At 37.6% G+C, this 22270-nt stretch overlaps 1 protein-coding gene across 1 annotated transcript in view; it reads right to left on the bottom strand.

The window, feature by feature from the left end:
• ERC2 (ELKS/RAB6-interacting/CAST family member 2) overlaps nt 1-22270 on the bottom strand; it is a 297125-nt gene that overhangs the window by 66395 nt on the left and 208460 nt on the right. The gene's annotated exons all lie outside the window — the stretch shown is intronic.

Below are 22270 nucleotides of genomic sequence, written 5' to 3'. Positions count from 1 at the left end.
TTAACAAAACACTTTGAGCTCTAAATGCTCAAAGATCTGTGCAGTGTTGGAGCCCAGCGGTACAAAAAGGCTGAAGTGTGAATAACTGCATTTCCATCATGCCAGCTGATCATAAAACAGGGTGTTTCTCCCAATTTTAAATTACCTGCAAGAGGACAGAAATGCTTCCTGTATAGAATAGTTCAGCTGGAGACCTACAGTGACCATGTAGTCCAGCTGCCTGATGAAAACCTAGTGCATGTTAAGGGCATTGTCTAAGCACCTCTGAAACACTGCCAGGGATGGGCACTGACCACCTCTCTAGGAAGCCTGTCCAAGTGTTTGACCACCCTGTCTGTAAAACAATGCTTCCTAATGTCCAATCTACACGTCCCCTGGTGTTTGAGCTGTTCCCACATGATACACCCATCACTGGATCCCAGAGAGGAGATCAGCACCTCCCTCCTCATTTCCCTGCCTCGGGAAGCTGTAGAGAGCCGAGAGTTTGCCCCTCAGTCTCCTTTTCTCCAAACTGGAAAAGACAAAGTCCTTAGGCTGTCCTCACAGGATGTACTTTCCAGCCCTTTCATCAGCTTTGCTGCCCTCCTCTAGATGCATACAACACCTCAGTGTCCTTCTTAAATGGTGGGTCCCAGCACTGCTCACAGTACTGCAGGTGAGGTCACACCAATGCTGAATACCATGGGATAGTACTCTCCTTTAAGCACCTGCTTATACTGTGCTTCATGCACCCCAGAGTACAGTTTGTCCTCCTGGATACCAGGGCACAGCAGTCATACAGTCAGACAATATCTGATTCTACCAGAAGCAACATGCTTTCCAAAAAAAAAGAAGAATCACAAGAGCAAGCTTCTACAGAATTCATACTTACTAACATCATTAATCTGTTAATAACTCCCCTAAAACTGCATTTAGTGTCTCCAGATAGAAAAAACCTAAGTTTGATAAAGAGCTGTAGCAAGACTGGGCCATACAGCTTCCAGGTAAAATGGCCTCAAATTCTTGCTCAAAACAAAAAGTTTTGGGATTATGCATCCCTCCCACAATCTGTTCCTTACTGACAGAGCTTCTTTAGCTTCATGCTCTCCCTGAGTCAGAGCTCACACAGCTACAGGTACTCCACGTCCTCTATACACACATCCTGCTTTACAGTGAGCTCACCCCTAAGATTCTGCTTCTTTACTATTACAGATTTACTGGCTGCACTTGCAGAGCTTCCATCTTTTGTAGAACTGCCTACAGCATTTTTATGATGCATTTTGAACCCCTCACTACTATTTCTCAAGCTGCATCACACAGTTAAATTGAGCTATGACCACAGTGAGTAGAACACACACTTTTTCCAAGCTACCTTTCAACTTCACTCTCCTCCCTGCTTTTTCCTTTTACCTTTGTGTCCCTGGTATGAAGTTGGTTCGTTCCAATCATGACTCAGAAACTTAACCAACAGGATGGCAGAGTGGAGAAAAAATAATGCTTCAAGTATAAGACCAATTGTCAAGATGACACACCTTAAAAATCAAGATTAGAACCTTTAAAAGTCTACTAATCTAATTGCTTCCCTTTTTGAGTACCCAACTTTACCTACAGCTGCATGTAATCAGCAGATGATAATATTTTTCTACTGGAAACCTCAGGTTGAAAAATTGTTATTAAACTGTGTCTTCAAAATCTTGAGAAAGCTGTAGAAAAACAGAGAACAGAACTAAAATATCCTAATCTTTATACCAGTATCATAAATACTATGTCAAGTTTTTGCTGCTCTTTTTCAGTCATTTACCTTGGGTTAACTAATAATGTTAGAAATATACTCACACTTTAGATATTATTGAATTTAGAATACCACATGTACTAGTTAAAAATTTGGGGCACTGGCTAGTGTATATAACACCTAACCCCCCCAAACTAAGCATTCTGTTCTTCACTGTTTATTATGCTCTTGTTACCATTTCCAGCTATTTCTAAATATACAATAATTTATACCAAGTTGTTTTGTGAAATACAGCTGTAGCATAAATTCTATATAACAGAAGCCATATTCAGCGCTCACTTTATAATGTAAATACATACTACATCACAGCTATATACATTGTGAAATTCATACACATACAAAACAAAATAATTTAGGTGCAGATCTTCAAGGTTAAAAGTTATGAGAGTAGAGGGCACAAGTATATACACACAGATCTGCTAAATCACAAGTATTTCAATTACAGATTAGCATTACATTTCAGCATATTATATTTTTCTCACTTTAACTCTGTTTTCCATGTTGGCTTAATTTTTTTTTTTTTTTATTTGCTTGGTATATTGAAGCCTGGCTTGGAATAAATGGATTCAAATAAACACAATTCAGTGCCAGAATTGCCACAGGCACATTTTTTTCTTCGAGTGGTCCTGGGAAGTGGTTTGTTAAGCTATTGTTCTCAATTAAAAACTCATGTGTTTGTTCAGTACAATATGGGTCGCTGCTTTGAGTGAAAGATTCCCTTGACATGGCAAAACCTCTAATTGTAACAAGTCCATGCCAAGTATGTTTAACCAGATGCAGCCCCAGGTTTGATTAGCAGCCACTGGCTTCCATGTACAATCAGATAATGATGGTTTTGCTTCTCTGCTGAGCAAACATCCTCAGCTTTTAATCAAATATGTCTGTGTATCTATAATGTATGTATGTATATGTGTATATATCTAAAAACCTCTATACACACAATTATGAGCAGCACAACTATTTTAAAACTATTGCTCATCTCAACTTATCTGACCTTTGACTGTTTAATCTTAGAAGGACCTGTGCAATACCAACTGCAAATAAATGGAATAAAATATTTATTTTGGCAGACACCATATAGATATAGTGAAGAGACATGTGGTGCATGGAATTTTTTTGCCACACATGTAGACAGCAGAAAAGGCTCTGGAACACATTTTTGTTTTCCCACTTGTGGGATAGCATCTATTGGATAATGATGATATTAGAACTGCAAAGACACGTGCCATTTTGGAACAACATTCCAATACTTCTTAACTATGCCTAAGGGAAGGTGGTGAAGCTTGGTGTTTATTTTATATAAGAGTTGGTATTAGTTAAGTTTGCTAATATGACTTCAGGAATATTTTGGATTCTGCTATTTGCATTTTTTTTTTTTTAACTTGCATGTATTTAATAAGGACTTCTAGTGGAAGTTCATAAAACAAATTTCCATCCCCTTTTTAAAGCCTGGACATCTTTTATTTCAGAAATAAACTCACTATTATCTCAAACACCCAAAACAATCAACATAATTTTTCACATAAAGAAATAAACATCCTTCTTCCATACACTAAATACACAACCATCTTGAATTTTACCCTGCCCCGCACTGGTTTCTTTTGTTCAAAAGTACAAAACTGAGTTCAAAGAAAAAGGCAAAAGAGAATTAAAAATAATAGTAATGGCCAGTCTAGTCTAAAAGTAAAACAAATTTTTAAAAATGTAAATGAAGGGTATACACTTTTGTCTTTCAAGTATTTTTCTTCCACAAACACCAACATATATTCTACAGTATTGTTAAATATATTTCCCTCTACACTAACATATAAAAGCATATTTATTTATTTCTATATAAACTAGTAGTTACAGTGAGAAGAATGTGTGTAAACTTAGCTACATGAAGTACATAAAAGTAATTAAAGAAACAAAAAACTACATAACTAGTTAAAAAACAGGCTATTTTTTAACTGACTTGCTGAAATTAATACATTTCAATTAATCATCATTTCAAGGGTGTTGTATGTAAATGTATTGGTGTCCTGGCCTCTGTCATTCCCATTCATAACTAGCTGAGAGAGATATGGAAAAGTTACTTGCATGTACTTTCTACCACAGTCTTCAAACCACAGCTGGTTAAAATAGCACAGAAGACATTCCTAATTTTCCTCAGTTACGATTTTCCTTTTGCATTTTCATAGTGAAAGCCAATGCAATGCACTACTCTAGACTATAGTTACACAGAAAAGTTTTACAGACATTTTAAGAGTAGCAGCATCTCCTTATCACAGGCTTCACAATGAATTTTCATCATGTAGATAAGCAGCTAAAAAGGTGGTGGAAAACCACTCAAAAGACAGTACACATATTTTATCTCCTCCAGCTAAACTTCTTTCTTCTGTTTACTTAGCAAAGTAGAAGATTTGGGGGCAGCAAGGAGGAATTGTCCTGCTTTGTATCTACATTGCAGCACTTAGTACTGTGTTACACTCCTCTGTCATGCTACATCATAACCCCATGGATATGTATTAATTCCTCCATCACAGTTTGCTTCATTCACATTTCTGCGTTGAGTACTGTTTCCTCTGTGTGGTCTTAATTTCCTAACACCCTGAAATAAACCATGGCATGAAATAAGTCATGTTATGTTTGATTTAGGAGCTCATAAATTGAAATATGTGTAATAGTAGCAAATAAATGATCGCGATTGCAGATTTCACCTGGTCCTAAAAGAAACACTCAACTTTTAGGAAAAAAGTGTCCAGAGACAACCTAGGAGAACAGTAACCCCTCCTCCATGAGGTTTGACAACGGGCCACAGCTGCAAGATAAATTCACTGTCTTCTCTTTGCCACTGTACTGGCTGCTAGTAGTAGCTTGGTTATTTTTTTACTGTAACCTCAAGTGTTTTTGAAACGTTGTCTTTAACACAGACATATTTTATGGGTGTGATACAGATGGGAAAAAGCATTGCAGAACCATACCTGCAAAACACAAATGAAGTTTTCCCATTTTGGGGAGATTAATTAAAGAAGCACTCAGGGAAAATGGGCAGTTGAACATAAGCTGTAGGATGCAGAACAGGAGAGCACATACATCTTGACTTCCTAGCTCCTAGCAGTGCACAGCCCCCATGTAAAACTGAGATAACGTGCAAAAATGATAAATTCCCATGGAAGAACAAGAGATATTTTGACGCCACACTCCCTCAAGGGCTTTGCTAGTTGTGGAGAGCTGGTGAAGAGCTGGCACTGCACAGCAGCTCATCCTCTGGCAAGACTGGCTGTACCCCTCCAGGACAAGTCTTGTAACGCAGCACTGCATGCCAGCGGAACCAGCAGCAAACGCTGCTGCCTGGGAAAGGAAATCGCCCGACACCATACCCTGAGGATAAAAAAACTTTGGCTTTGTTAAACCATGTATGTGTCTGTGTAAGAGAATTCCACAGTCAACAGACCTCCACTGAGAAAGCCCTGCCACCAGATGTTTAAATTGTCAGTGCACCAGCTGATCCCAATTGCTGGTGGTGGTAGTGGAGGCGCTTCTGGCTCTGTCCTTTGAATTGGGCTGTTGTCTCCCTAGGTGGGGCTGTCATTTTAATAACAGATCATTGTATTTCCCAGTAGGAGAACCACTGTCATGGTCCTGAGGAGGATGGGGAGAATTAAGCTCCTGTTTAATATTTTGTTGTTATGTCATATCTCACAAATAGCATTGTTTTACTCGGTAGTCCACGGAGACATCTCATACTTAGGACTTAGAAATAGCATTTTCAGATTTGCTCACACAGAAGAGTTAGCTTATAAGCCTGTGCATGCAAAACACAGAGAATTTAGGAACACTGCCAGAGATATGACATGTTACCAAAAAAAAAAAAAAAAAAAAAAAAAATCAGTGCAGAGTATGTGTGGTCTAATGAATTGAATGAAGGTCTGGCAGCCAGGAACAATTCAATTCCTCTGCACTCAGCTCTACTGTGTGGCTAAATGCAACATTTCAGTTACAAGGCGGTCCTAATCCAAGCATCTTATCACTTATTTTGTGGAGTTGAGAAAATCTCATTTGTCTAAACAAACACCAGTATGATGAACAGAGATGCATATTTGCATTCTCAACACTCAGGTGTATTTCTGAAGAAATGCACAGGCAGCAAAGTAGGAAATGCACAGCCCGAAGCAGTTTGAAATTATTGTATTGCCTAATGCTCTCACTGAAAAAAACCTCCAGTAAAAAGTTTCATTTACATGAAAAGAAGTAGCTTTATACCTCTAGTTACCTGTAGAGTAAAACCTGCAGAAGCACTACCCCTCTACCATACCAGTATGCTTCAAGAATATGTCTATTATAGATCAATTATGAACTATAAAAATGCTGCTGTGCAAATAGGTAAGTGGTGTTGCCTCAGATTCAGTGCTGCTCAATTCCCACAGATTGCTATTTTTAAACACAACCTTACCTGCAAAATATGACATTTTCAGGGATTTATAATATTAGCATGTGCTCCATTGTGATATTTTGCCTCTAACCTGTTCACACATATTGACAACAACAATGTATATTGCAGCTGACAGGGAACTCCATCATCTAAACCATGTGCTGCAATGTTCCTGCTACACTTGGAGCACACAGTGTAAATTATGTAATTTTCAGCAATCAGGAACTAAGATTCTACTGTAATGAAATCAAAGCTTTAAAAGTATGAATACCCTCACAGCCAAAATGTTTTCAAATATTTGACAGTGATTAAAGTATAACTCGATTTTTTCTTCTATTAAGCATTGATAATCATTAGTTTCATCTTTATGTAGATATATAACTTGTTTTGTTCCATATTTGTTTAGCATTCTTCATATATGTTTTTTAGCACACAAGTCAAAAGACAATAGAATTAAACAAATGAATGTATTATTTACAACACTTAGAAAACACTATTCATGGATTAAAATAAAGTATAACTTGTCCAAGAGGACTTAATCCATTAAAGACACAGGAAACCAGCTTAATTTGTCAGAATGGCAGCCATTAACTCTGCAAGGTTATGCAAATACAGCAGATGATTGAGAAAGTGCAGGCCATCCCTACTGTGTCAAACATAAACAAAACTCTGTATGAAACTGGCAGCCAACATCTTTGTTGTGTAGAAAAGGCAGGTAAGGAAACACAAATGCTTTTGTCCTTAAATAGGAATAATTTAAGTAATTCCATAAATGTAAATTTGTGAAATTATACAACTACTTTTGTTCCAAATGGCTAATATGTTTCTTGGTCTCTGAGGCTCCCTAGAGGGAGCAAAGCTTTAGAATCTCTTGACATTCTATCTGCATGGAACTGGCATGTCAGCTGGTAATTACAGACCTATAGGAAGTACTTAAGCATAGGCTAAGGATAAATTTAGATAAATGAACAATTTTGCTAATGAATAATATTCCTGACATAGAAAACCTTGCATTTTAGAAGCATGTGATTTTCCTGACTCCATCAGGTCAATAAGTGCTTTTAAAAGCCGTAATTCCTGAACCTATTAGACAGCAGAAGGGGGTTAAAGGGTCTTTAATATCACTGACAAATACAAAATGTGTGTGCATGTATGTGTTTTATAGATGTAGACAGGCACAGAAAAATTGACAAAGATCTTGTAAAACTGAATTAACAAAACTCAAAAGTGAAACATACAGGTTCACTAGTCAGTACATCACTGTAATACTTCAAACGTGCATCATTGCTCTCTACTGTTGTTTCCCTCTGGATCTTTCATGCCTGGAGGCCCTTTCCTCGAAACATGGCTCTGGATAAATACACAATCAAAGAACTTGGGAAGGGGCAGAGCGTGGCAATTTAGGAAAGTACATGAAAACGTTCATAAGAGCTGCTGATAAGCATAAACTAGGGCATTAAAAGAAATACAGAAATATGCAAGTCCACATGATTAGTCTTTGTGAGGGAGAGGAGAAAAGGAGAGAAACAAGCACCCAAATCCATTCGAACAATAGTGCAACAGTCAGATAACCCAGACACACAGAAGATTACATTGTACAGAAATAAGATCATCATGATCTATTATGTAGCATTAGGGAAAGAGTCAGGCATAAATTTCATTACACTAAACACATGTGCAACCAGTTTTACAATTCTGCTTTTTGGTTGTTTTGCCTGGAACAATTTTTATTCCAGCTTTTCAAAAAAAAAGCAGTTCACATAACCAGCCACATGATCCCAAATGATGACTACAAATAGCTTTGAGGTAATTGCTATATATTAGGGAGCATATGCAAACAAAAGGTCAAAGAGAAGATAAATTGTGAGAGAGTGCTTGGAGCAAACTCTAGCTTTCACTGGGCAATTTCAGAAGGAAGACAGAGGGAACAAAGTTGTTTACATCCTCTTGGGTTTCTGAGTGCTAGAAACCCCCTTAGCTAACTTTATCAGTTCCAGTTATCACTACAATTGAACAACCCCTAATGTACCTCTTGACCAGTGACCTCTTCTTTCTAGTTGTCGATCACAATTTTTGTTTTTTTGGCTTTTCCACAACTACAGGAAATGGAAACATTCTAAACCTGAATATTGGTGGTTTTTTTTTTCCTCAGCCTTCTCTACCCTTTTTTCTATTTTCAGCTTCTGGAAAGGGCATTTCCTCCCACCCCAACTGGCAACTTTGTTTTTCTTTGAACATTATACACACAACTTACAGTTCATGAACTTTTCCATGCTGTCAGGAATCTCTCCTTAGGTTGGCCCTAGCTGTGCATAACAAGAGAATTTGCTACCCTGATAGCTCAGAATGACCACAATATCACACGAGCCACTAATAGTGCTGCTCTTAATGGGCTATAACATGAATAAAACTATAAACCATACAAGGCAGTCTATCTCCAGCATACAAAAACCATTTACCAAATATATTAATATCTTTTTCATCATTAAAACCCTTAAATATACTGTTTACCAAAATAATTCAAGATAAACTCTTCTTTTTATTGATTCATTCCACTACTCTCTCTTCCTCTGCCCCAAGAACTCAGCCTTCATACTTCTGACTAACAACTTTGCTTTAAAGGCAGAAAAAGATACAGAGCTATAGGAAATGCTTCTCTGAAGTTTCACTAATGAGGAAGCAGATCTTAAGGCTCTTGCTGCTATTGGGCTCATTTGTATTTTTTATGAGCTGATGTACTAGTGGGTAGAAAAGAGACAGACTCTTTCCTGGCAGATTAACCAGCCCCCTAAAGGTGCCTGCCATTAATTTCAGTTATTCATCTGCACATCTGTCTCTGCCCAAGTGTGTCATGACTACTGCTTCTTGCAGCTCATTTCATTTAACCAGGAGCTTTTCCCCACTGAAATCTGTCAGCGTGATTTGCTGCATTACAAAATCTAAACTCTAGTTATAAATTAGCTGAAGATCAGATCACTCATTTCCACTAGTGGAAAAAAAAAATCTTAAAAAAAATCATCTCTGATACCAGGAATTTTAAGGTAACAGTTAACAACCATGTTTATTCACCACACGTTACTGACATGATGGCTCCTAACAACAGCTGGTACCTCTATTATTTTCCTAAGAAAACATGCATTGCTATCCCCAGACCATCCCAGCTGTGACTCTGAGGGAGCCAGTCACACTGTCAAAATCTCTGAAGGTCATACAGCTTAAACCCTTCAGAGCATTGAAATTACCTAGACAATTCCCCTACTTTCCAATGGAGGAAAAACTAGCTTGTACCAGATTTGAGACAAACATGTTTTTCCTCACTGGAGTGTGTTTCCTCTTGTTTTGCCAAAGCTTTTTTCTCTTATACATCTTAATTAATTAATTAATATCTCCACCTTCCTTTTCTTGACTTTGACTTCAACAACTGCTTTTGACTCTTACTACTACCTGCCTACAAAGTGTAGTACATTAATATTTCATAAAGAATATACAATACATTACTATGCAGTTCATTGAGCTCAGTCTTACCCCAATACTCCTTCCTTAACTTAGGGAACTACAGAGTTTTCCAGGCTTTCCATAGATTTGGCAAGCAGGACCCTGGAGCCTGCTGTTCTTCACCTTGAGCTGCCATAAACTCATGCCTGTGCAAACACAGGACTGATACTACACTCTCTATCACCAATGCCTGGGTTTTTTTTTTTTTTTTGAAGACCCCCAACCTGACTGCTTTGTGGTTCAACTGATTCAGAAACAACTGCTGCAGCACCTCTGGGATTAGAACACATTAAATAGTCTCTGTATGCATTTATGTTGTTTTCATGTAAATTCTACATAGAAGAATTTATGGACTTTCTCATCTACAAAACATGCCCCAACAATGGTCAGTGTCAAAAGAATCACTTGGTACAGAAATCAGTTAATTCCTTCATGAGGCAAGATATCTGCTCTCAACATGAATCTTTTACCTGGTAGTCAATTAATCTGCCATTGTTCCTATCAATCTGAGGTTTAGTCATCTGAAGGAATATAAATGAAGATTTTCTTCCTCTCATAGTCTTACCAGATTTACCACAATATTGAGTCTTTCAAATCGGGCTATTTTCCTTGCACTTTCTTTAAAATAACTCCCTGCTTGCTTTATGATAACAGAATAACAGACAAAAAACCCACAAGCACTGCTAGATTTTGTCTTTGGATTACCATGTATCTAGCCTTTCAATATATTTTTGTAATACCTAATAACTATTCAGTCAAATTTGATTATTTGCGCAGACTTAGATTCAGCTATCCTAGGTAGAAGCAGGCACACTGCAAAGCTCTAACCATTAGCAGATTCCCACAAATCCTACCACACCACAGTTCTTCTGTGCCACAGCAAAAGGAGCCACTTTATTCTGAACAAGAGGTAAAACTGTCATTCTGCCCGGATGCACTGGATCACTCATAGGGCTGACTCACAGAGGATCAAAGAAAATAAACCACCATAGGTACACTTCTATTATCTCAAAACCAAGCTACTTTTAAAAAATGCAGGGTAGGAAAAAAGCTGTTTCTTATAAAAGTTGGCCTGCCTATCACCTGTGTCTGGGGTTTTTACATGCCTTTCCAGAGACTGGGGTAGACAACTTTTATAATCAAATTTCAGTCAAGGATGCACACATACAGTCACACTATTTAAAACAAGCTAAAAATTTAGTGGGTCAGTGAACACTACAAGCAAACTCTTCTTACACTACTTATAGAAGGCAAACTCAAACATAACTGCAGATCACCCGAGACAAATTTAGTGTCTTATTTTAGTGACTATTAATTTAATTTTGAAGGTATCAACAGATTCACTGTAACAGGATGTTAACATGAACATGAAACAATTTTTCTCCTCCTAGTGTCTCTACTTGATTCAATAGTCATTACTGTGAACTGTGTGATGTGTGCCAGTGTTCAAGAGATTATCATTGCTTCTTTTGTTTTGGTTTGTTGTGGCTTTTTAACCTGTTCGAACTCTGGAACTTCTGCCTGAGTCAAAACTTGTGACTTGTATTGCTTTCCAGTGGCAGAACACCTGGAATTTTTCTAGGAAAGCCCCAGTTGGCACAGTCATTACAGGGATCATCCTAATGACACACAATGCAGAGAAATGGTTTAGTTGCCTTCTGTTTTATTGATCACAGCTGCTACAAAATCCATCTGAAGATGTTACAAGATGCCCAAGCAATGGCAACCCAAGAGGTGTTTGAGTCAGGATTGCACCAGAAGTCACTCCAGAACTGGGAGCTACTGGAAAAATCTTCAACTTAGGAGACAGCTCTGTGCTAAAGGGATAACATCAAAGTGTCTCAGGTAGTTAACATTGGAACTCTCCTTTTACAGGGATGTTCTTTATATTACATTTCTAACAAATACATTTAAATCATGAAAATAAAGTTGTAAGGTATCATAAATGAAAAATAAACAGTTTCAGAGAATGCTGTATAATTACCATTAATTACATGTATTTAGCTTGAAAAAAAAAATTAAATGGAATTCATACCATAGCCTGTCATGGTTCATGTCTATTTCATTAAGTTATTGTTAAATTGTTCATTCTGTTATCCCCCCATGTTTTGCCCAAGTTAGTTTATCTCTAAGTTGTACCCTCCCTTAAAGCCATACCTCAAGCTATTCCCCTCCCTCTGTTCTCGTTCCTTCCCTGCCTGTCAAGGCGACCCTGCCCCTTTTTCCTGAATGTTCCCAGCCACTCATCCCCTGGGTTCCTTAGATGCCCACATCAAGAGTCATGATAGACATTATGTACACTTTCCCAAAAAACCACCAAAATGTTGCATGTTCTCCATCACACTCCTAGCAACTCAGAAATAGCTCAAAAATATGCCTAAATTTTTATCTTCAGACCATCCTTCCCCAGAGGAATGATTACTGTGAAAAAAACAACTTTAATTCTACTTACATTTTAAAAAACAGCCCTCCCGAAACAAAATAAACAACAACAAAAAAACACATTCTCCAGGGCTGTACTTCTGTAGCAGGGGGAATCAGCATGCATTACTTCACAGCAATATGTTCTGCCTGCTTAGCTCTTTAGTATATAAAGTCACTTCATCAACCCAATTATTTCCTTTTTTTCCTGTTTTTCCCCCAAAGTAACTCTAAACTACTTTAAAACACCTTCATTAGAGAAATGATTCAACAAGCACTGCTGCAAACCATGGAAATGTAAAAGCTGTTAAAAATGTATTAAATGCTGTCCATGCCACAAGGGTACTAGTGTAAAATGACCTTAAGTTTAAAGGCTCCCTATGAAGGCAGAACAGTATCTGCTCTGCTTCTCCTAATGAATAACAAATGGGCCTTCACAATTCATTTAGTTCAGTACAAGCTGCCATTACAACCCATTCTGTTTTTTTAACTTTGTGGTAATGTATCATCTTGCCTGACTCTATGTCATCTTCTTGAGGGTCACCAAAGGTATGTAACTCCACTCTCAATAATGAAAAAAAGGAGGAAGGAAAGAGAGATATGACAAATTTTGACAAAGCACCGACCAGTCCATTCTGATATACAGTATCACACAGTGAGGCTCATACTTCCTACACAAAAATGCTTCCTGAACTGTAAAGAAAGTCAGAATTTCACTGAAGTCTTCAAAAGGATTCTGTTTTTCAATTAATAACTAAAATAAAATAATAGCTGGAAAACAATTCTTTGGCCTTCTATCTACTTTCTTTTGATTTTTGTTATGCCGTAAAGTATGATCTGAATCTGAGCATTTACAAAGGAATTAAAAGGCCACAAATATTTATCTATATTTCACAGATATTTAGAAACACTCACTCTGTTGCTATGGACAATTAGCCTTTTATCCAATTTTAGCTGCTAGTTTAACTTGCTCAGCCTAAGGTTTTAATTATCCCCTTACTCTGCATGCTCAGGCCTCAATTCATGCAGCTGGAAATCTGCCTCAGTGATGTTATAACCTTGTTAATGTAACAAAAGAGGAGTTTACTTAAAACTGTACTGACTGTGGATTTAAGCCAAATTTACTTGAAAGAGGAAAGAGACTGTCAAAAATCCTACAATAAACACAGAAATGCAGTTCTTTCATAACCTTCACCTTAATTCATATAGACAAGCAATTTACATGTAAGTGGATTCATATGGCCTGTGAGGGGCCTCCTCTCTGGAGCTGGACTATTCTCCATACCCTACCCTCCTCCTGAACAAAAAAGCTCCAACAGCTCACTTTACAAAAATGGCAGAGTATCTGCAATCTTTTTTAATCACAATAAAACATAATTAGGATAAACATTTATAAAGCTAGTCAGTATCAATAAAGGCAGCATAATTTCACAAAGCCAACTTCACATAAGCTCATTTAGTCCTTTGTTAAATACATATTTAGATCAATAAAGGTTTTATTTGAAAAGTGGAAACTTGTACTAATGAGGTAATAGTTACATTAACCTTAAGTGGAACTTGGTTGTCAGATACTGATATCCCCTATTCATTTAGTTGCTAAATTACAGGAGGGATTTCCTCAAGTCATCTGTTAATTAGATTCATTTTTAGACTAGATACTGCCAAAACCCTACATTAGACTAAACAAAACATTACAGTATTGAAGTGTTGAAGGGAGATTATTCTGAGAGAAAAAAATTTAAATTCTATTTCTTAATAAAATTGTGAAAATCCTGTAGGTAAATTTCCTTCCTGATTGGATCCTTGTAGTACTTTTATAAATAGAGCAGTGGGTACCTGGGTGGGATGCATAGACTCAAGAACAGGAACATTGGTTTCAATTCAGCAGTTTTCTGTCAGTTGCTGACAAAATAATCCAGGTGGGCACAGAGGGTAATGGGCACCCAAAGCAAAACTGGAAAGTAGTCAAGTTTGTTTCACGCTTGCTGCAAGTTTAAACATTTTTCATTAGGTGAAAAGTCTTTTCTTTTAAGCTCATGAATGTCAGAGCATTCTCCTCTCTGCTAAGAGGGTATCAGGTTGCTGGATGTTAGATGATGATCTACCCTGCTTCTTGGGCTGCTACTCTTTAGGTGTTAGGTAATAATCCTTGCTTTTTGCTACTGAATTCACACGAGTCCCAACACCAGGTCCTTTAAACCTCATAGGCAGCAATTGCATAACTTTTGTTTACTGACCACACAGGAAACTTCTCAAGGTAGTCATGCAAGAGATGGATGAAGTTGTCCAGCTCATTAAAAAAAACACAAGTTAACAAAATGACAGTATTCTGTATTTTGGGACTTTTAGAGTGGGGGAAATGCTCCTTTTAGTTTAAAAGTTCTCCCTATCAACTGCACTTAACCAGCCTCTGGGACACAGTTTGCCATAACATGCATTCAGGTGACCACAACTACTACAAAGTCCCCTCACGCAAAAACCCCTTCCTTTGGCATTTTCTACTCAGTACCTATTTCTGTTCCCTAACCATAACAAAGGCAAGGAGTTTGGAAACCAAAAGAACAAAGCAGCACATTTAATGACTGTCTCTGTTAGACCAATCTGCGTTTCACCCTCCCACCTAGAAGATGAGAATCATGGAAGCTGGTTTTCAAACGATGCAAAAAGTTTGTTGGGAAGCAGACATGAATAATCCATCATAACTAGAATGATTTTAGCAATATGGTCATCATCAGAGTCCTGTGTGGCCTAATTTTGGTCAGAGCTGAATGCAACAATGATAAACTACATGTTTGAGGTAGGAGTGGTTAGAAACTGGGAAGAGTTTAACCACAAAAATGTATTTTACATTTCTAATCTAAGCCAATAAATCATCATTTCCCCTTCAGTATCTGCACATTTACAGAACTGAGACTAGATGGGTTTTGAGAAAATCATTATTGAATATGAAGGACAAAAATATATCAAACTTTTCACTTGCATACCCCAATAAAACTTCTAGTACTAAAATGTAACACAATAAGCATAGTACTCCTACTAAAATTATGCAAGCTCCTCTACAAAAGTAACATTTCTATTTACCAACAACCGTAAAGTCTTTCACTAAAGATATTCTGTGTAAGTTTCTACTATCTCCTAGCTTTTGTTTCACCTTGAAAAGTTTGTCTATTCAGTGGAAGCCACTTGACCCTAAGGAAACAAGGCAAAGTGTCCTTTTAAGGTGATGTTTATGCTGAAAACACCTTGACTATAGGATTTAGCACAATCTTATATAATGTACTTTCTTAAATAGGGGTTTCTTTGCTGAGATACCTTGATACACTGCACAACAGCGTGGACTTAGCCAGCTTTGTTCACAATCAGAGAAAACAGAGATGAGCTCATCCTGATTTCTACTATCATCACATAATTCATGATCTGTTAGTCTCTGCTAAACAGCAACACAGCATTGAAAGGAGAGGTGCTGTTCCTTGAAAAGTTAGTGCTTTAGCACATTTTTGTGTGCTATGTCATATTTTACCAATTGTATTTGAAGAATTCTCTTTTTGCTGCAATGTTTCTGTATTCACATTGTTCAGATAGCGTTGACAGTCATAATGTCATGCATGCTTTTATTATTATCTTGTTTATTACAGTTATGATGGATGGGAACCCATAACACCTGGCACTGTATTAATAAAGGGGATGGATCAGTCTTGTCAGAGTCACAAACAGTAATCTAGACACAGTTCAGTGGGAGGGCACAAACACCACCACAACAAGTGTGTCTCCTCCTCCAAAGGGCAAATTTTGTTACTCATTTCAAGATAGAGGTACAGACATCTAGGAGGATAAATTCTTACAGGTGTCACAATGTATGTTAAATAAAAGAGTAAATTTTACTTATGGCCTTGCAGGCAGAAGGGCTGCCCTGTGAGCTCACACCTTACAAAGCACAAGAGAAGGCACATTAGAGAACCACCAGTGAACCCTCTTGTACAAGAGAGCACAAAACTTCAAGCACACCTTGAACCTTACTACACAAGAGAGCACAATTAGAGGGAACTAAGGGATGGAAATTAAGATATTTTTCCACAGCACAGAGAGAAGTACTTGTTTTGCTGGGGGCATGGGGAGGACTAAGGAAGCACAGGAAGAAGGTAGCAGTGGATTTACCCCATAGCCCCTTAGGAGTAATGGGAAGGCAGAGGCAGCTAATCAAACCTTTCCCTTCTGCTGATAGGAAAACTGCTCCTGTTTGATTGCTTCTGACTCTGCTCTCTCCTGACCTTAAAAGACCTTTTCCTTCTAACCAAAAACATGCATTTCTAAGCACATTTTATATTTTTCATTTTTATACAATATTAAAGACTAATCCACCAGTTTAGTTTAAATGATCCAAGCCTTTAAAATTTTTTTGCTTCTCCATTTTCAAAGATCTGAGTTTACATTAAGTTCAGCACTATCCCACTGGGGACACCTTCAGCTCATAATTCCTATCATTGAATTGCATGGCCTGCGTCTCAAGTATGCAAGATTTGCCACTTGCAAAAGGGAAAAAAAAAAAAAAAAAACCAAAAACCTGACCCATCATATTTTGAGGTTTAAAATGCAGAAACATCTGCTAGAATCATACTGAGCTGGCCAAGGTTAGGACTATGGGAGCCTGCAGTTGATCAGTGCTGCCCTAGGTGTCACGGAGGCCAATGGGAATTACACTGAGAGGGTTTCAGTAGACAAGGGCGTAATTCAGTCAGCTTTAAAAAAACCCATGAAACAGAAGCCTAACTTTTTCTTTCTTTTTTTTTTTTTTTTTTTTTTTTTACTTACAGCCTCCTACTCCTTCCTTTCTGACTTTTGAGCCATTCGCTCTTTTGAGTGTATTATCAGAGGTGGTGGCCTCTACATTCCCATGCTGGCTGAACTTCCAAACAAATGTCATCCTATCTAATAATTTTTACCATAATTACTGTTTTACCTAAGAAAACTATTTTTAAGGTAAGTTTAAAACATAGTATACACAGCTTTGTCAAGATCACTAATTGCAGGGTACCATCTTTTCTATTCCTTATATTTTCTAACATTGCAAATAAAGAAATTATGCAAAACAAACCAGACCAAAAGTGTTTAACACTTAGTAGGTAGCATATTCACCACTACTTCTTTATCTAGAAGATTGCTAAACTGCTCAGTAATTTAAATTCAGATAAAAATAACAAGCTTCCTTAGAAAAATTTAACCCTTAACATACTTAAACATAAAAAAACAGAAAAGCATTTTAATTAAAAAAAAATTATTTAAAAGGGAAAAGAAAATAATAGGAGAAGTAAAGGTAATGATTTTCAACTGCAATTGTTTCTTCACATTTTCATTACACATTACAAAAGGCTAGAGCACTCTGCATCTCCACATTCTTCAGTTTGAAACACCTGTAAACCTGAAATACTGTTAATCCTGCCTGTCTCCTAAGTGGTTAAATCACTAGAGAATGTCATGTAACTGTCATATCTCACTTAAAACCTGCACTTTAAACCAATCATTTTGTCACTTACATCATCTTGTAAATCCACTTATACACTATATGGCAACAGAAGACACAACAGGCCATTCAAAGTGTGGCCATTGATTTTTCCATATTCTATAAGTGGACTTAATATAAACAGTTCTTTTAAAAAATTAAACTTAAAAAGGGGTTAGAAATTATCACTTTGTGTGTTTCAGTGAAAGTGAGCAATGTGGGAGGAAAGAGCTGATACGACAGATAGAAAACAAATTTTAGGAACACAGGTCAAGAACAACCAAAGAGTGTAAAGAAGTCCATAAAGAGTCAGCTCTTGTCTATGAATTGTCTAAACCCTTTTGGAATCAGCTGATGTCTGTGGAAGCAAGTTCCAAAAGGTCACCAAGCAACCACTCCACAAAGCAGAACTTCTCCCCTTCAAATCAATCACTGATTAACTTCAGCAAGTGCCTGATACTCCTCATGCTGGGAGATCTGCCTAAACTCTACACTGACTTTATGCCTTCTCTTCTGATTCTTCAAACTTATCCTCCCCCTGCCTTATCCTCCCCAGACTCAGAAGTCTTTAAAGTGTCTCCCTCATAAAGCAGCTGCAGGATCCCCTTCATGTCTCTACCATTCAGGTCCTGGGGAAAGCACTAAACCAAAAGAAAAGGATTGTAAAATACTTTATTTTGGAAAATTGGAAAAATATTGTAGAATTTTCAATATAAAATGTTTGCTGGAGCACCGACTGCTATTTTTCCATTGAAGCAGAATGGGTAAAGAACAATGGCAACAAAACTGGAAAGCAGAGTGCACTCCTAGGATATGGACTGGGAATGATCACCAAATTCTCTTTCTGCCTGGCAGGTGCCTCAAATCACATAGATCAAAGGAACCAGAATGATCGCTTGTACAACTAGAGACAAAATCCTTATGAAATTAAGAAAACAAGCCAGACTTATTTTCTAGCTCAGAAAAGTATGTTTAATTATTATAACCATAATATGCATTGTCTGGAATATGTCTGAACTCCTGGTTTGCCTTCAGACAATGCCTTTGTGACATAAGCATTGCTACCTTTCCATAAAAGAGAGGAAGACATTGTCTCCCTGGAAACACTTAGGGTTGCTACTTCCCTCTCCCACTGTCTAAAAGGGACAACAGTGGGAGAGGATCCAACTTCCTTTACTTGAATATTGATATATAAAGTAGCACAGCCTCTCATACCACAGTTTGTAGAAATCCTAAACTGATCTTACTAACCTTCAATAGCAGGTGACAACCTATTTTGAAAGTAAATTATGACCTTAAAAAGAACAAAATTAAGAAAAGAAATTCGTTTCCCATGCTGATGAAATTTCAAACATTAGGAATCTTATAGAATAAAATCAAAGTATACTATCCTGTAATCTGAACGTAGGAACATAAGTAAGAACTCGGTGACACTCAGATGTCTTTAAGGGAAGCATTCTGACAAGTTAACAGCTCACTTATTCTATTCTCAGAGAGAGAAACATTTTATTGCTTAGAGCCTCTTCGTTGTTTACAAAAGAAAAACATCTTTTCATTTTCGTCAAGAAAGCTTCTGTTCCAGAGAACAAAGCCTTCATTTGGCCTTCTCTAATCTTTATGGTGTTTGCAAGTTGGTGTCAAAAATGTTAGTCAAGGCATGCTGTGTTACAGGTCTGTGGGGCAAAAACAGCCACAAGAGACTTTCCACCCAAGTTAGGAGACCACATTACCATTCTAACTACTTCCTATGGAAGTCACAGTTGTATCAACATCCTGCTGGTTTGTTTGTATTTAACTTGGGATATGACTCTCTATACTCTCAGCATGAATCCTACAATTAAATTGAAGCAGTCCACAGGTTACTAAAAAACAGTCTAGTGTTCTGCATTTGAAATGGTACAATTTTTGAGAAAATCATGCTATCTGAACATGTTTATAGTATACATTACCACAGATGCAACAAGTCAAAATCATCTTTCTAATAAAATTATAAAAAAATAGTAAACTTCTTCCTGAAAATTATTTTTTCTTTACAGCTATTTATGCACTATTTATACACTTTACAGCTATTTATACACATTCTGTTATCTAACCTATTGAGTAAGATATGCTAAAGAATTCACGTTAGAGAAATTATCATAGATATCCTTCTCCAAATGCAAGCTGAAATACAGCTGGAAACATAGAAAAAAAATATTACTCTTCTTTCAAAATAATACTTAATTAATAATATAAGAAATCTGACCCTTGTGTTTGCTTAAACTTCAAAGAAACTAATTTAACATCACATATCCACTACTGCTCACTCAGCCTAGAACTACTCCCAAGGTAGGTACAGGCTGCTTTTAGACTACACCAGCATTTCAAAAGAGCAGAAACTAAGCAACTTCACCCACACCTTTTAGAGAAACACCTCAGGTTCCATTGCAGGGAAGAGAACTGATAATCTCCCATCCTGCTTTTCTTTTGGAAAAGATGGGCACAGGGGAAAGCTCTGCCTGGCTGTAACACAGAAAGCAGGGAGGTCTGTAGGAAAGCCATCCTTTAAAGTGGTTTTAAGAAGCGAGTTCCACACATTTCAAAGAGCAGTTCCAACCCTAAATCTCTTTGCCAATTTCTCCTACCTTGCTATGTTCCTTTCCTTGTCCTTCATGCTGTATGGAAGAACCAAAAAAAATGGAAATCAACTTCATGACTACATGCAAGTAGAGTCCCTGCAATTTCATCAGGGATTTCCCTGTCAATGAGTGTCATGCTTCTGGCCTGTGCTTGCCCGGAACAGGTGAATTGCATACGTAATTACTCTGAAACATTCCAGACGCACTGGATTTACTACTCACACAGAGATTTCAGAAGCCCTTTTCACTATTGCTGTACCCACAGCAATGAGGAAGAAACCACTCTCCGGTGGGTGTCAGAACCTCTTAGGGTTGAGCAATTAGGTCATAAATAAAGGCAAACATGTTGAGTTCCCTCCCCAGGTGTCAGTTTCAGATGGTGATGGATGGAAATAGTAATCGGATAATGTAAGGCAGGGACATGAGCTGATTTGTCCAGGTGCTGGAAACACATCTAGATAGATTCTCTGGATATCCAACGGCTCTTGTCAGAGCTGAAACTCCTGCTGAGCTGCTACACAGATGTGAAATCCCCAACTTCTACTCCAGTAAAATTTATAGATGGAAAAAAGGGGTATGTCTGCAGAAAACCAGATGAATGGTAAACTTTCTTATACTTCTGCCACTAGTACTTCATAAAGCATTTTGACTTCTGTACAAATTCTGACTTTTTAGTTTTACATCTTACACAGTCTTTCCCTTAGGCTATGACCCCTGACTTCCAGAATCCATTCAAAGACCCTCTTCATCCCTGCAATATCCTGAAAAGTCCACTTGAAGCCATTTGTATGCCTTTCCATGCCTAAAGCTTTTGCTCTACAAGGCAGGAGGGCACCAGTCAGACCTGGTGACAGACAAGGGGACAAAGCACATTCTCCTCCCAACAGGACAAGCTTCCTCCTCACCCCATGGAGCTGCTCTGACTCAAACCATGGTCCTGCACCCGAGACTGGCATCTAGTGGCAAATCCAAGTGCCCTCTCCTTCTCTGGCCAGCAGCTGAACCACTGACCCAGCAGGCAAAGGGCACCGTGTGTTCAGCACTGGTGCACAGAGCGGCAGCCGCTGGGACTGAACGCTTGGTGGAAAAAACATTTTACCCCCTTCTTCTCACAACTATTTCCTCCCTGACTATACAGAGGTGCTTTTAAATGAATAAATCTACTGAAAAACAAAGGTAAGCAATTTCCTTTTATTATTTTCAGTGAAAGAAGTGGTGACCATACTTAAAGGAAGAGATGTTTAATTTTATACTGTCGCTGTAAGAAAGTTTACTGCAAAATCTAATTTAAAGTATATTTTTTGGACAGCACAGTAATGTTCTGTTTTTGTTACTGAATAAAATAACTAGTAGCTGGGTTTTTCTTAGCTCTTTAATGCTTCATTACTAATCATCCAATTTATTTCACATAAGGGAAAATATATATTCTTCTGGAAATTTGTAGTGAATTTCAGGGCAAAGTCAATTCCAACAAAACTGATTTAGCAATACCCACAGGTGATGGCATGAACTCTATTTAAGGCAAGGAAATTGCCTTTCAAACTCTTGGCAAGAATTCTGAAAGCTTCAGAGCATTGAGTATGCTGAGTTAACAGAGGAAACACTCAGTAATTAACAACTAAATCTCAAAAATTAAGACTTGTCAGATCTTCAGGTCAAAACACGAAGTTCTGTCTTTTGAGGGATTAATCGCATGGCCACTCACTGAGTGCAGTGTTTGCCACACAACTAAGTCACTGAAAGATCATCAAATTAATGCAAAACCACAATGAAATATTTTCTAACCTTGTACTTAATAAATAGATTAAACATGACAGAAAGTTAACAAAGATTTTCAACCAAGAAAACACTAAATTTTTATACCAAAGTTAGGGGGGAGCTTGGGTGTTGGAGTTTTAGGTTGCAGTTGAAGATAAAATGCATATAGTTTAAAACCTGAACTTACAAAAGGAGTGACAATCATTTTTATGTCTTTTCTACCACATGCCATTAGACTTTCTTTTATAACTTTTGGCTCTCCAGGTCAAACTTTATATCTTCCAAAGGGAAAATAA

The sequence above is a fragment of the Vidua chalybeata genome, chromosome 12, assembly GCF_026979565.1.
Source record: "Vidua chalybeata isolate OUT-0048 chromosome 12, bVidCha1 merged haplotype, whole genome shotgun sequence".
Classification (NCBI taxonomy): Eukaryota; Metazoa; Chordata; class Aves; order Passeriformes; family Viduidae; genus Vidua; species Vidua chalybeata.
Note: the sequence above shows the minus strand (reverse complement) of the source record. Positions and strands in the feature narration are given on the sequence as shown.